The following is a 16545-nucleotide window of genomic DNA, read 5'->3' on the forward strand; positions in this document are numbered from 1 at the left end:
ACCTGCTTTACCACTCATGAAGCTTCCCCCCTGCAGGTAGAGACCTGAGGCTCAAACCAAGGTCCTCGTGCATGGTGATGTGTGAGCTCAACTGGGTTCAGCACTGCATGGCCCCTTGATTGTACTCTTTAATTTTAAAGGGGTGTGTGAGTGGAAATCTAGGTTCTTTGTTTAGCTGGTACAATGTTCAAGTTTGGGAGGAGGGAAAGGAGTTAGAGAATAATTACTACTTTATGGCAGAACAAAAGAAATATACTTAAATAGCTCATTTCTCTGATCCTACCTACTGAGCACACAAGAGTTGGTTGGGGATTTTGTTTCAGAGAGACAGTTATTTTAATAAGACAAAGTGTTTGCTCCACTTTATTCTTACACAGTGTAAGATCTGTTGTGTCCAGAATAAGAGCATTGATTTTTTTTTTTTAAAACAGGGATATAGTTGCATCAAATAGAAACTTTGTGCATATTCTTTGGACAGTAATGGGATTTAACCTGGACTAAAATAAAAAAAGTGCTATGTATGGAGCAGGGAAAAACATGCTTAAAAAATAATACAAAGGGGAGTCGGGCTGTAGCGCAGCGGGTTAAGCGCAGGTGGCGCAAAGCACAAGGACCGGCATAAGGATCCCGGTTTGAACCCCGGCTCCCCACCTGCAGGGGAGTCGCTTCACAGGCGGTGAAGCAGGTCTGCAGGTGTCTATCTTTCTCTCCTCCTCTCTGTCTTCCCCTCCTCTCTCCATTTCTCTCTGTCTTATCCAACAACGACAACAATAATAACTACAACAATAAAACAAGGGCAACAAAAGGGAATAAATAAATAAAATAAATATTAAAAAAAATCTTTAAAAAAAAATAATAATACAAAGATTCAGTGGTCGTGGTCTGGGAAGTAGCACAGTGGATAAAGGGTTGGACTCTCAAGCATGGGGTCCTGAGTTCAATCCCCAGCAGCACATGTACCAGAGTGATGTCTGGTCCTTTCTCTCTCCTCCTATCTCTCGCATTAATAAATAAACAAACAAATATTTAAAAAAAAAAACAAAGATTCACTGGTAATTTTTAAAAATTGCCACCAAGGTTATTGCTGGGGTTTGGTGCATCCTTTTTTTCCCCCTCCCTTTTCCTTATTTCTATTTTATTTGATAAGGCAGAGAGAAGTTGAAAGAAAAGGGGAAGGTAAAGAGGGAGAGAGAAAGATAGACACCTGTAGCACTGCTTCACCACTTATGTAGTATCCTCTTGTAGGTGGGAAGTGGGGCTTGAACCCCAGCCCTTGAACATGGTAACATTGCCCAGCCTCTCGGTGGTAATTTCTTAAGTGATACTCGTCTTGACCTCAGTAGCTATTGACACTCTGCACTGCACACTGGTTTCACTTGGGTTCCAGGATATCACTTCCTTGCTTCTCCTTCTGCATGGTTAGCCCCTTCTTAACTGCAACCCTGCAGTCCTCTCCCCCCCCTTTTCCAGACAGATTCCTCCTCTTCTCCTCAGCTTCTAGTGATACAGGTAGTCTTTGAATTCCTTCTCTGTACTAATTTCTCCTAGGTACTTTCTTTAAAAACTTTAAATACTGCACAAAGCACAAGGACTAGTGCAAGGATCCTGGTTCGAACCCCTGACTCCCCACCTGCAGGGGAGTCACTTCACAAGCGGTAAAGCAGCTCTGCAGGTATCTTTCTCTCCCCCTCTTTGTCTCTCCTCCTCTTTTGATTTCTTTCTGTCCTACCCAAAACAACAACAGCAATGGCAACAATAACAGTAACAACAAGGGCAAAAAAAAAAAAAAGGGGAAAATGGCCTCTAGGAGCAGTGGATTCATAGTGCAGGCACCGAGTCCCAGTGATAACCCTGGAGGAAAAAAAAAAAGAAAAGAAAAGAAACTTTAAATACTAATTATATCTGAAAGTTACTCATCATCATTTGAACACAAGACTCATATCCAGGTGTTTGCTTGATACCTCCACTTGGGTATCTAGTGGGTTTCTGAACTTAACACATTGAGGGCCATGATATGATGTAGCTCAGTGATTGATTTCTGGCACCAAAAATGAAAAAATGATAAACACAAACAAAGTGTATAACAGGCTGGCTTTCAGAATAGATGAGTGGAAGAATAGAGAGGAGAAGGAGGTACAGGATAAACAACACTTTTTTTTTTATGAGGGTGATGAAGTTTTTAATTAAAAAAGATGGATCCAGGGCCTTGCACATGTGTGATTTCACTTTTCCAGGCCACTTTTCCATTCAGGTAGAGAGAGGGAGGGAGGGAAGGACACCACAGCACCAGGCCTTCCTCTTTGCCATGGCATCTGCCATGTAGTGCTGGGGCTTGGATGTCAGTTGCATGCATGACACTACAGGTATCCTTCCCAATGAGCCATTTTTTTTGTAATATTTTATTTATTGTTATTGGATAGAGATAAAGAGAAATTGAGAGGGAAGGGGAAGATTGAGAGGGAAAGATAGAGGCACCTGCAGCACTGCTTCATTGCTTGTGAAGTTTCCACCCTGCAGATGGAGAGCGGGGCTTGAACCTGGATCTTTGCACACTGTTAACATGTGTGCTCAACTGAGTGTACTAGTACCTGGCCCTGATATGTTGCTTTTATTTTTATTTATTTATATTTATTTTTTTATTGTCACCAGGGTTATTGCTGTGGCTTAGTGCTGGCATTACAAATCCACTACTCTCAGTGGATTTTTTTTTCTTCTATTTTTTTATTAGATAGGACAGAGAGGAATTGAGAGAGGATGGGGAGTTAAAGAGGGAAAGACATCTGCAGACCTCCTTCACTGCTCATAAAGTGCCCCCCCCCAGCAGGTGGGGAGTGGGGCCACAAACCTGGGTCTGTGTGCTTAAGTGGTTATGCCACTGCCTGGCCCCTATATGTTGTTTTTTTTTTTATAGAGTCATCTATTTACCCCTCTACTACAAAAGAAAGTGAAATATTAGAATCTCATCCTAGTTGCCCAGTAAGCTGTTCCTCTAGGTAAGAAAGCAACCATTTTCTTGGGAATGGAATTCAGGAGGTATTGCATCTGAGAGGAGTTCAGAAGGATTGATGATGATAACAGCAGTAATATGAATGCCAAATCTTGATGAACCAGGCAATATACTAAATACTTTGTATGGATTGTCTTATTTTAGCAACATAAAACCATATTAACTTTGTACTTTGGGAAGTAGAGCAATGTAAGGAACATAGATGCTGAAATCGGACCTCTTCCAATGACAATCTCGGCTTTCTCAGTAACTAGCCATGTGGTCGTGTGTTAGAAAACTGCTTCATTATCCCTCCTTAAAAAATTGTTGCGATGATTCATCATTGTAAACCATGTGAAGTGCTTAGAATAGTGTTTGGCAAATCAAAAATCAGAGGTACTCTTCCTCTGAGCCATCTCTCTGGCTTTATCCTTTTTTTTTTTTTTTTTTAAAGATTTTATTTATTTATTAATAAGAAAGATAGGAGAGAGAGGAAGAACCAGACATCATCTGGTACATGTGCTGCCAGGGATTGAACTTAGGACCTCGTGCCTGAGAGTCCGATGCCTTATCCACTTCGCCACCTCCCAGATCACAATCCTATTATTTAAAAAAAAATTATTATTACTATTTCCCCCTTTTCTATTTAAATAAGGAGAAAAAATATGGAGCGATTCACAAATTTGCATGTCATCCTTGCGCAGGGGCCATGCTAATTTCCGTATCGTTCCAATTTTAATATATGTGCTGCTGAAGCGAGCACAAATTTAATTTTATTATTATTTTCTCTTTGTCCTATTACATAGAAGCTAAGAGAAGCAGACTTGCTTAAAGTTACATAGTAAGTGGGGTGGGGGAGATAGCATAATGTTATACAAATATACTCTCATGCCTGAGGTTCTTAGGTCCCAAGTCCAGTCCCCCACACCACCATAAGCCAGAGCTGAGCAGTATTCTGTTAATAAACAGGTTAAAAAAAAAAACGAGAATAAAGGGGTCTGGGTGGTGACCACCTGGTTGTGCACACAGGTTGCATGTTATAATGTACAGCAACATGGGTTAGATTCCCCCCGTCCCCTCGTCTGCCCATCCCCACCTGCATGTGGAAACTGCAAGTACCTCTTATTTCTCTCTATCACCCCCTTCCCTCTTGATTTCTGACTGTTTCTATCCAATACATAAAAATAATTTAAGTGGTCTGGGAGATGGCACAGTGGATAAAGCATTGAACTCTCAAGCTTTGGAATTCAATCTCTGGCAGCACCTGTACTGAAGTGATAATCTGGTTCTTTGACTCTCTCCTATCTTTCTCATTAATAAATAAATAAAATCTTTTTAAAAAAAGATAATTTGGGGCCAGGTGTTGGTGCACCTGGTTGAGTGCACATGTTACAGTGTACAAGGACCCAGGTTTGAGCATCTGGTCCCCACCTGCAGGGGGAAAGCTGGTCCTTGTGCTTCACACCACCTGTGCTTAACCTGCTGCACTGCCACCCGACTCCCTTGTTCCACTCTTATCTATGTGAAATACATACTATGGGTTAGGTGTCTTAGTAGGGCTGCTCCTGTTTTTCCCATCTAAAATATATTTTAAAAACATTATTTTTGATCTGGGAGGTGGCGCTGTGGATAAGGCATTGGACTCTCAAGCATCAGGTCCTGAGTTTGATTCCCGGCAGCACATGTACCAGGATGATGCCTGGTTCTTTCTCTCTCCTCCTATGTTTTTCAATAAATATTTATTTTATTTATTTATTCCCTTTTGTTGCCCTTGTTGTTTTATTGTTGTAGTTATTATTGTTGTTGTCGTTGTTGGATAGGACAGAGAGAAATGGAGAGAGGAGGGGAAGACAGAGAGGAGGAGAGAAAGATAGACACCTGCAGACCTGCTTCACCGCCTGTGAAGCGACTCCCCTGCAGGTGGGGAGCCGGGGTTCGAACCGGGATCCTTATGCCGGTCCTTGTGCTTTGCGCCACCTGCGCTTAACCCGCTGCGCTACAGCCCGACTCCCTCCTCCTATGTTTTTCATTAATAAATAAAATCTTTAAAAAAATATGTATTATTGGATAGAGACAGAAATTGAGAGGGGAGGTAGAGAAGGAGAGAGACAGACACTTGCAGCCCTGCTTTACCACTTGTGAAGCTTCCCCCCCTGCAGGTGGGGACAAGGGCCTTAAACCTGGGTCCTTGCCCACCATAATGTGTGCACTTAGCTAGGTGTGCCACTGCCTGCCCCCCCAACTAAAATATTAAAGGAATTTAATAAAATAAATTTAATAAACTACAAAATAAAAGGAATTTAATAAACCACAAAATAAAAGATTTTGGCTTGATCCTTCACTAACTTATCATGTTCAATACATTTTTCTTTTTCTTTTTTTAACCAGAGCACTGCTCAGCTCTGACTTATGGTGGTACGGGGGATTGAACCTGGGTCTTTGGAGCCTCAGGCATGAGAGTCTCTTTGCATAACCATTATGCTATCTACCCCTGCCCTTCAATATATTTTTCAGTATATGTTCAATTTTATTTTTCTCTGCTTTATTGTCTTTATCCATTAAACAAAGGGGTGGGTCTGTATGGTCTCTGGAATCCCAACACTGTTACTATCATTATAAGAAATAAGGAGAGTAACAGCTCCTCAGCTCCTTGATTTTGGGACATTGGTATATGTGAGGTCTTAGGAAGATTGTTTTGTATAGGGAATATACTAGATTTCAGGGCAGAAAATGATTTGCCTTTCTGAGTTTCTTTTTTTATGTAAGGCTGGTTGCCAAGGGAACCTAGCCTCTGGCCAGCAATAGCTAGGAAGGATTTGGTTGAGGGTTAAGTGTAGATAACTTCAACAACACATTTAGGTTTCATCCTCCTTCCACAATTACTTTTCCTATTCAAGCTCTTTTGTATAAGTTTTGTATGTTAAACTACTTTACAGAGTATCATAACATTTAATGTTCATAGTTATAAGTAATGCTTTTCCCCCAAATTCTCAGATAATAAAACTGAGTAGATAATTTGTTGACAATTATTCAAATGAAAAGAGAGATCTGGGTGATGTGGGAGGTGGCACAGTGGATAAAGCACTGGACTCTCAAACGTGATGGCCCGAGTTCAATCCCGGGCAGCACACAGGCAGCACATGTGCTATAACGATGTCAGGTTCTTTCTCTCCTCCTACCTTTCTCATTAATAAATAAACAAATAAAAAAAAAAGGAAAAGAGATATCAGGCCTTTTTGTTGTACAGCCTGGTCAGAAAGGCAGAGGGAGAACTATATATTAGTGGGTTTTTTTGTTGGTTTGTTTAGCTGTGATTTATTATTTTAATTTTAGTTTTATTTAGAAATGTAGACCTGTAACCTAGGAGGTAGCACAGCAAGTAGAACTCAGAACTTATGTGTGTGAGATCCCTAGTTTGATCCTCAGCATAGCATGTGCCAGAGTGACACTCTGTTTTTCCTCTCCTCTCCTCTCCTCTCCTCTCCTCTCCTCTCCTCTCCTCTCCTCTCCTCTCCTCTCCTCTCCTCTCCTCTCCTCTCCTCTCCTCTCCCCTCCCCTCCCCTCCCCTCCCCTCCCCTCCCCTCCCCTCCCCTCCCCTCCCCTCCCCTCCCCTCCCCTCCCCTCCCCTCCCCTCCCCTCCCCCCTCCCCTCCCCTCCCCTCCCCTCCCCTCCCCTCCCCCTCTCTTCCCCTCTCTCTTCTTCACCCAACATATTTTTTTTCTTTTTTAAAGAAATGTCCTGGGGGCCAGCTGGTGGCGCACATAGTACTAAGCTCAAAGACCCTGGTTGGAGCCCCTGGCTTTCCAACTGCAACCTACAAATGGTGAAGCAGGTCTGCAGGTGTCTTATCTTTCTCTTCTCTCTACTGCTTTCCTCTCAATTTCTCTATCCTATCCAAAAAAGTGAAAATGGCCACAGGAACAGTGGATTCATAGTGTAGGCCCTGAGCCCGACTGATAACCCTGGAGGTAAAAAAGAGAGAGAGAGAGAGAGAAAGAGAGAGAGACAAAGACAAAGGGAGAGAGAGAGAAAGGAAGAGAAAAATATAAGAAACATAGCCCTTGGAATTGAACAGTACTTTTTAAAAAAAATTTTCCCCCTTTGTTGCCCTTGTTTGTTGTTATAATTTTCGGAGACTCTTGCCGGGCGGGTCTAGCTTCACGGGGCGGGTAACAGAGACGCTGAGACAACAGCTGGGCAGGGAAGCTGTATTTCTTTATTCATGAACAACGATTCATAAACTAAGACAAACTAATCACCAAACAGAACTCTGCTGTCTCTTTGCTGCGGCACAAGCACTCTCTCTTACTCTGGAACTCAGGAACTCTCCAACTCTGGCACTCTCGAACTCAGGAACCCTCTCTCGGGGTTCCTTGGGGCGGGGCCAAGCGGCCGCGAAATTAACTGGACTGATCCAATTCTCTTGGCGGGGGAGGGCTAGAACAAACCAATGTAAAGCATACGACATTTGTTTATCAATTGTTGTTATTGTTGTTGGATAGGACAGAGAGAAATAGAGAGAGGAGGGGAAGACAGAGAGGGGGACAGAAATATTGACACCTGCAGACCTGCTTCACTGCTTGTGAAGCGATCCCCCTGCAGGTGGGGAGCCAGGGGTTCAAACCGAGATTCTTTTTTTTTTTTTTTTCATTTAAAACATGTTATACTTTTAAAAATTTCTTTGTTGGGGAATTAATTTTTTACATTTGACAGTAAGTACAACAGTTTGTACATGCATAATATTTCTCAGTTTTCCATATAACTGGGTCCTCTGTAATCCTTCTTGGACCTGTATTCTCCCCCCTCCACACACACACACCCCAGAGTCTTTTACTTTGATGCAGTACGCCAATTCCAGTTGAGGTTCTACTTGTTTTTTCTCTTCTAATGTTGTTTTTCAACTTCTGCATGAGAGTGAGATTATCCAATATTCATCCTTCTGTTTCTTTTTTTTTTTTAGTCAAAAGGTTTTTTTTTTTTTTTAAGAAAGGATTAATTAACAAAACCATAAGGTAGGAGGGGTACAACTCCACACAATTCCCACCACCCAATCTCCATAACCCACCCCCTCCCCTGATAGCTTTCCCATTCTCCATCCCTCTGGGAGCATGGACCCAGGGTCATTGTGGGTTGCAGAAGGTGGAAGGTCTGGCTTCTGTAATTGCTTCCCCGCTGAACATGGGCATTGACTGGTCGGTCCATACTCCCAGTCTGCCTCTCTCTTTCCCTAGTAGGGTGTGTCTCTGGGGAAGCTTCGAACCTAGATTCTTAATGCTGGTCCTTTTGCTTCGCACTATGTGTGCTTAACCCGCTACGATACTGCCTAGGCCCCCTGAACAGTATTTTTGTGGTAATATATGTCTTGTCTCTAGTCTGCTTTCTAGTTACAGGAATGCTTTTTGTGATCTCCTGGCCAGATGATCATCCAAGTTCTTTTTAATTACCTTTCATCACTCTTGAGGGATCCTAATATATATAGTGCATAGAAAATGCTCAACATATGTGTGTGTGGTGTTTCACTGATAGAAAATTATTTCTTATACTGATCTGTCTAATTGAGACAACTTCTCATTATAGGCCTGCCCCAGGAATCATGCAGGATAAATACAATCCATTTTCTACATTGCAATCTTGTGAAAATTTGAAGATAGTCTTCCACTGGGGAGGTGACTCAGTGGAGTGCATGCCACACAAGTGTGAGAAGCTGTGTTTGATCCCTGTCACTGAATTAAAAAAATTCTTGAAGACAATCTTCCTGTTTGTTTATTTTTATCAGTGTGCTGGCTCATTTCTGACTTACGGTGGTGCTAGGGATTGAACCTAGGATCTTCGCTGCCTAAGGCATGAAATTCTTTTTGCATAACCATTATGCTATCTCCCCAGCCCAGTTTTCCTATTTATAAAATGTACTTGGACTTTTTTTTTCTTCTTTTTTTTTTAACCAGAGCACTATTCAGCTCTGGTTTATGGTGTGCAGGGGATTGAACCTGGGATTTTGGAGCCTCAGGAATGAGAGTCTCTTTGCATAACTATTATGCTATCTACCCACCACCACACTTTCCTTATAGCATCAAAGCTTAGCCTCAATGTAGATTGCTCTGTGAAACAAGCAGCCTCTGTTTCTCACTACTTTGTAAGTACCATTTTGCAGCAAATCTATACTTCTCTTCTTATGATTATGAACCCTGTCCACATTCTTGGAGAACAAATGGATAGTAAGTTGAATCTATAAAATTGTACTTGAGCCTGGGGGATCTTCAGTTTCTTTCTTTAATCATTTCTAGGGTGTCAGACTGGAGGCGTTTTGTATCTATGGTCAGAGTTCACAAAATGGCTGGAAGTTTATACCAGCATTTGATGAAACTGCATTTACTTCATTAGGCCACTAGGTGATGAACAGCTCAAAAGCCTAGACTGTCAGGGATAGTTAGTTGTGTGCAGGATAGTTTCGCTTTGTATTTGGGAAGACCATCATGTTGTCTGGTTCCAATCTCATTAAAATTTTTTTGGGAAAGGAGAACACATTTGTATACATTTCTTCAATTCTATATTTTGTTCTAGTTTTAAATATTATTTTGACTAGAACATTTCTTTGAATGATTTTGTTAAGAAAGGGGCATGGTGTGGGGGTCAGGCAGTGGTGTGCTTGACTGAGTACATAATACCATGTGCTGGGACCTGAGTTTGAGTCCCTGCTCCATACCTGCAATGGAGAAGCTTCGTGAATGGTAAAGCAAGTACTGCAGGTGTCTCTCTCCCTCTCTATCTTCCCCACCCTTCTCAATGTCTCTTTGACTTATCAAATAAAAGAAAAAAAAAAGGGGGGGTTGGGTGGTAGTGCAGTTAAGCACACGTGGCACAAAGCTCAAGGACCGGTGTTAGGATCCCAGTTCGAGCCCCTGGCTCCTCTCACCTACAGGGGGTTGCTTCAAAAGTGGTGAAGCAGGTCTGTAGGTGTCTATATTTCTGTCCCCCTCTCTGCCTTCCCCTGCTTTCTCCATTTCTCTCTATGCTATTCAACAACAGCATCATCAATAACAACAATAATAATCATAACAACAATAAAAAACAAGGGCAACAAAAGGGAAAAAAATAGCCTCCAGGAGCAGTGGATTCATGGTGCAGGCACCAAGCCCCAGCAATAACCCTGGAGGCAAAAATAATAATACTACTAATAAAAATAAAGTAAAAACAAAAAGAAAAAATGGCTGCTGGGAGCAGTGGATTTGTCCTGCAGGAACTGAGCCCCAGTGGTAATCCTGGTGGCAATAAGAAAAAAGAAAAAAAAAAAAGGCATGGATATCAGTCCGGGTCTGTGTGTGTGTATACATTTTTCCCCCTTTGTCTGCTCATGGGATTGATAATTAGTAATTCTCATCTCTGCAGTCTATATGCAACTTTCTGGTGTCTTCAAACAGGGAAGTCCAGTAACATTAAGATTCTCTTTTTAAGTAACATTCTCTTTTTGAAGTTCTTTTTTTTTCTCTATACTTAGGTTACTTAGGTATGGTGTTTTTAAAAACAGCAAGACAGCTTTTTTTTTTTTTTTTTTCCCTGTCAGGGCTTTGTGCTGTTTTTTTAAAAATTAAAAAAAAAAATTTTTATAGAGGGTGAGAGACTGGGAGTGGAAGAGAAGAAAGGGGGAGAGACTCCTCACTATTAATGAAGCTTCTCCATTGCATAGTGTTCCTATGTGATGACTGGAGACTCAAACCCAGCTCCTAATACATGGTAAAGTATGTATATCTTGGGTGAGTTATCTTCCAGACCCCTTCTCTCTAGATGGTCACTATAGATTCAACAATTTAAGTCTTTCTTCCTTTCCTCCTCCCCTCCTTTCCTCCTTTTCTCTTTTCCTATCTTTTGTTTAAATTGTTTTTATATTTATTTATCTTCCCATTTGTGCCCTTGTTGTTTTTCATTGTTGTTGTTATTGATGTCGTTGTTAGATAGGACAGTGAGAAATGGAGAGAGGAGGGGAAGACAGAGGGGGAGAGAAAGACACCTGCAGACCTGCTTCACCACTTGTGACTCCCTTGCAGGTGGGGAGCCGGGGCCTCGAACCGGGATCCTTATGCTGGTTCTTACGCTTTGCTTCACATGCGCTTAACCTGCTGCACTACTGCCCAACTCCCTCTTTTCCTTTCTTTCTTTTCTTGTATCTGTCTCCCTTCCTCCCTTGCACTGCCTGGCCCTAATTGAAATATTTCTTCACTCATGGGAGTTTTATTGAACAAAGACACTTTCTTTTCACCTGTTTCCAACTTCCTTACTAACATTCCAGAAAGGTATAGTGATTAGCCCAAGGTCACTTAGCTAGTGAAAAACGCAAATATCCATGACTTCTTTGTAATACATGTGCTCAATCAGGCACACCACTACCTTGTTCCCACTTGACTCCTTTGTGAAATAGAATGTTACTGTATTAACATTGCTGTGACTAGAGGGCTGTTTTGAACAACCTGGAAATTTTTCAGTGAGACAGGAACTGCCAAGGGCTGCGGGGACATGAAGAATGAAGAAATGATTGGGGCCAGGCGATGATGGCGCACCTGGTTGAGTGCACATGTTACAGTGCACAAAGACCTGGGTTCAAGTCCCTGGCCCCCACCTGCAGAGGGAAAGCTTCACAAGTGGTGAAGCAGGGAAGCAGATGTCTGTCTGTCTATCTTTTTTTTTTTTTTTTTTAACCAGAGCACTGCTCAGTTCTGGCTTATGGTGGCATAGGGGAATTGAACCTGGGACTTCAGAGACTCAGACATGAAAGTCTCTTTGTATAACCATTATGCCCTCTCCCCCGCTCTCTCTTTCTCTGTCTCCCCATTTTCTCTCAATTTCTGCTTGTCCAATAAATAAAGATTAAAAAAAATGAAGTGATAAAAATTATGATGAAAGGCTAGAGTGATAGCATAACACTTCATGCAATAGACTTTCATGCCTAAGACTTCGTGGTCTCAGATTCAGTCCCTAGGACCATCACTGCCATAAGCTAGAATGGAACAGTGCTTTGGTAATTAACAGACAGGCAGATTAATACAAGGAAATAACCTGATTAAAATAATGGTGATTTAAATGTGACTCATTTATGGGCCAGGTGGTGGCGTATTTGGTAAAGGTAAAGAGCACACATTACCATGTGCAATGACCTGAGTTCAAATCCCTACTAGTCTCCACCTACTAGGGGAAGCTTTATGAGTGCTAGAACGGTGCTACAGTATCCAGGATCCCTCTTTCTGGCTTTCCACCTTCTCAATTTTTTTTTTTTTTTTTGCCACCAGGGTTATTGCTTGGGTTCTGTGTCTGCAAGGTGGGTCCACTGATCCTGGTGGCCTCTTTTTTTTTTTTCTTCATATTTGATGGGATACAGAGAAATTGAGGGACAGGAGATTGAGAGGGACAGAGAAAGTGACACTGTTCTAGCACTTGTGAAGTTTCCCCCTTGCAGGTGGGGAGCCGAGTCTTGCACCAAGGTCCTTGTAAAAGGTAATGTGTGTGCCCCCCCCATTTTTTTTTTTTTTTTTTTTAGTGAAAGAACGAGAGAGACCAGAACATTGCTCAGTTTTAGCTTATGGTGGTGCTGGTGGTTGAACCTGGGATTTTTGGATCCTCAGGAATGAAAGTCTTTTGTATAACCATTATGCTATCTCCCTAGTCCCCCCTCTCAATTTCTCTGTCTTTATTAAATAAAAAAAAAAAAACTGGGGCCAGTGAAACACCTGGTTGAGTGCACATGTTACAATGTGTAAGGACCTGGTTCCCACCTGCAGGAGCAAAGCTTTTGTGAGTGGTGAATCAGTGCTGCAAATGTCTCTCTTTCTATCACCCCCTACCCACTTGATTTCTGGCTGTCTCTAATAAAGATAATAATAAAAGAAAACAAAATGTGACCCATTTGAAGGAGTGAAAAATTCACAAGACTTCTGTTATCTTTATTATTTGAGTTACCCCAAAGCTCTAAGACTTTAAATACACCCAGGAAGTTTATTGAACATTTGGAGAATTAAATGGTGAATTGTCAGGAGTTGGATAACCACAGTCATGCCCTGTTGTAACTACTGGAAAACATATAAATGGTATCTAAAGTCCTGGAGACAGACATCATAAACTGTGTCTTATCGTGGTCTGGTTTCTGTTTTGAGTTCCATCCCTGGACCCTTTTCTTCTGGGAACCACCTGTTCCTGGCTTTGTTGATCTTTGGATTTCCCCAGCTTTTCAGTCTCTTTCAGTTTTGAAATGAAACCTGCCTCTGAGGGTGTGGTCAGGTACTGAGAGGACTTTGACAGCTCACATGGGATTGTTTGCTTTCCAGAGCTGTCTGGTATGTGACTGTGTGAGGTGTGAGGCTCAGTGAATTGTTGATAGAGACTAATTGATGGTGAATCAGCTGTTGGGTAGGGCCTGCGTAGTTTCATTTCTTTGGGTAACCAGGAAAAATCCTATATGTTGTTTTTCAAATTCATAAAGTTAAGAGCCCAGTGATCTCTCTTCTTAAGTTTACTGAAGAAAAAAAAAACTATTACTGTATTATTTGAATACTTTATTTATTTTTATTTATTTTCCCTTTTTGTTGCCCTTGTTTTTTTATTGTTGTTGTAGTTATTATTGTTGTTGTTGATGTTGTTGTTGGATAGGACAGAGAGAAATGGAGAGAGGAGGGGAAGACAGAGAGGGAGAGAGAAAGACAGACACCTGCAGACCTGCTTCACTGCCTGTGAAGCGACTCCCCTGCAGGTGGGGAGCCGGGGACTCGAACTGGGATCCTTCTGCCAGTCCTTGCGCTTTGTGCCACGTGCGCTTAACCCGCTGCGCTACCACCCGACCCCTGAATATTCTATTTATTTTAATGAGAGAGATTCAGAGAAAAAGACCCTAGCACTGCTCAGTGCTGACTTGTGGTGCTGGCGCTTGGACCTGGGACCTCAAAGTCTCAGGCATGAAAATCTTTTGAGTAACCAGTATGCTGTCTCCCCAGCCCAAAACTTTTATTTTTCATTTTAGTATCTTTTCTCTTTACTTGTAGATCCTCTTTTCTCCTCAGGAAGACACCAAGATCTCTTTCTGCTGCTACATCTTCTTTGTAAGCAGAACTCACTTTTCAAATCACCCCATATCACTTTGCTCGACTTTGTTTAAATTATCTTCTAGCCCCATCATGTTCCAGAGTCCAACACTTTATCGACCGTGTCATTTCCCAGCTGCCCATCATTATTACTATTATTAATTATTTTACTTTTATTTATTTTGGATATAAACAGACACTGGGAGGGGAGGGGAGGGGAGGGTAAGAGACACACCTGAAGCTCTGTTTTACCACTTGTGAAGCATCCCCCCTGCAGGTGAGGGCAAGGGCTTGAACCTGGATCCTTGTGCAATCAACCAGGTGCACCACATCCAGCTCCTCAATCTGTTATTATTATTTAAAAGTATTTTATTGGGGGGAGTCGGGTGGTAGCGCAGTGGGTTAATCACAGGTGGCGCAAAGCACAAGGACTGGGGTAAGGATCCCAGTTTGAGCCCCCGGTTCCCCTCCTGCAAGGAGTCGCTTCACAGGCGGTGAAGCAGGTCTGCAGGTGTCTGTCTTTCTCTCTCCCCCTCTGTCTTCCCCTCCTCTCTCCATCTCTCTCTGTCCTATCCAATAACAAAGACATCAGTAACAATAATAAGAGCCACAACAGGTCAAAGGAACCCTCCTACACTGCTGGTGGGAATGTAAATTGGTCCAACCTCTGTTGAGAACAGTCTGGAGAACTCTCAGAAGGCTAGATATGGACCTACCCTATGATCCTGCAATTCCTCTCCTGGGGATAGATCCTAAGGAACCCAACACACCCATCCAAAAAGATCTGTGTACACATATGTTCTTGGCAGCACAATTTGTAGTAGCCCAAACCTGGAAGCAACCCAGGTGTCCAACAACAGATGAGTGGCTGAGCAAATTGTGGTATATATACACAATGGAATACTACTCAGCTGTAAAAAATGGTGACTTCACCATTTTCAGCTGATCTTGGATGGACATTGAAAAAATCATGTTGCGTGAAATAAGTCAGAAACAGAAGGATGAATATGGGATGATCTCATTCTCAGGCAGAAGTTGAAAAACAAGATCAGAAAAGAAAACAGAAGTAGAACCTGAAATGGAATTGGCGTATTGCACCAAAGTGAAAGCCTCTGGGGTGGGTGGGTGGAGAGAATACAAGTCCAGGAAGGATTCAGAGGACCTAGTGGGGGGTTGTATTGTTATATGGGGATCTGGGGAATGTTATGCATGTACAAACTATTGTACTTACTGTTGAATGTAAAACATTAATTCCCCAATTAAAAAATAATAAAGCAATTAAAAAATAATAGCTACAACAACAATAAAACAACAAGGGGAAAAATATTTAAAAATATTTTATTGGGATTAATGGTTTACAGTAAATACCATTGTTGATACATGTGTAAGATTTCTTAATTGCCTGCAAAACACTTTCACCTCCAGCCTAGGTCCTCTTCCACCATCATGCACCAGGACCTGAAAGCCTCTTCTCCCCCTGAGAATCTTTTTATTTTGGTGTAATACACCAATCGCTGTCCTTTCTGTTCTTATTTTTCAACTTCTGTCCATGAGTGAGATCATCTCATATTTATCTTTCTCTTTCTGGCTTATCTCACTCAACAGGATTTCTTCAAGCTCCATCCAAGATGAGGTGAAGGTGAATTTATCATTTTTAATAGCTGAGTAGTATCCTATTGTGTATATATACCACAACTTTCTCAGCCATACCTCATCTGTTATTGGACACCTAGGTTGCTTCTAGGTTTTGGCTATTTTAAATTGTGCTGCTATGAACATAGGTATACTATTATTATTATTATTAAAGATTTTATTTATTTACTGATGAGAAAGATAGGAGGAGGAGAGAAAGAACCAGACATCACTCTGGCACATGTGCTTCTGGGGCTCCAACTCAGGACCTCACATTTGAGAGTCAAACTCTTTATCCACTGCACCACCTCCCAGACCACTACCATTATTATTTTTTAAATTTAGTATTAGGGGGATTAATGATTTACAGTAAACAGTAAATACAGTTGTTGGTACACGTGTAAAATTTCTGTTTTCTTTAAAATACTCTTATCTCCCCCCCCCCCCCACCTAGGTCCTCTGTTATCTTGCACCAGGATCTGAAAGCCTCCCTCCCCCCAGAGTCCTTTATGTAAAGATCTATTTATTGGGTCTGGGCAGTGGAGTTACCATGAGTAAGGACCCGGGTTCAAGTTCCCACCTGTAGGTGTTGAGCTTCATTAGCTGTGGAGCAGTGCTGCAGTTGTCTCTCTTTTTCTTTCCATCTTTCTCCCTCTCTATTTCTTTGTCTCTATCAAAAAGAGAGAGAGAGGATGAGAGAAACACAAGTATTGGTGGAGTTGTGTAGCCACTGGTCCCGGTGATAATCCTGGTGAAGACAAAACAAACAGATTTACTTATTGCCACCAGAGTTAACTTCATGTTTGCTTGGGGAATCCACTTTTCCCAGTGGTCATTTTCCCCTTTTTCCTTTCTTTTTGTTGATAG

The 16545-nt window shown here is 41.8% G+C and overlaps 1 long non-coding RNA gene and 1 other non-coding gene across 6 annotated transcripts in view; one reads left to right on the forward strand and one right to left on the reverse strand.

Moving 5' to 3' along the window:
• LOC107522404 (uncharacterized) overlaps positions 1-16545 on the forward strand; it is a 233694-nt gene that overhangs the window by 14966 nt on the left and 202183 nt on the right. For 2 of the 5 annotated variants that reach the window (XR_009548923.1, XR_009548927.1), the window contains one exon: positions 8564-8736. The exons of the other annotated variants lie outside the window; for them this stretch is intronic. This is a non-coding gene — a long non-coding RNA (uncharacterized LOC107522404). Of the gene's footprint in view, positions 1-8563; positions 8737-16545 lie in introns of those variants that run through there. 5 annotated transcript variants of the gene reach the window in all.
• On the reverse strand, positions 3646-3749 carry LOC132537841 (U6 spliceosomal RNA). The gene has a single exon (XR_009549266.1). It is a non-coding gene; the product is annotated as a U6 spliceosomal RNA (small nuclear RNA).

The sequence above is a fragment of the Erinaceus europaeus genome, chromosome 3 (assembly GCF_950295315.1).
Source record: "Erinaceus europaeus chromosome 3, mEriEur2.1, whole genome shotgun sequence".
In the NCBI taxonomy this organism is placed as follows: domain Eukaryota; kingdom Metazoa; phylum Chordata; class Mammalia; order Eulipotyphla; family Erinaceidae; genus Erinaceus; species Erinaceus europaeus.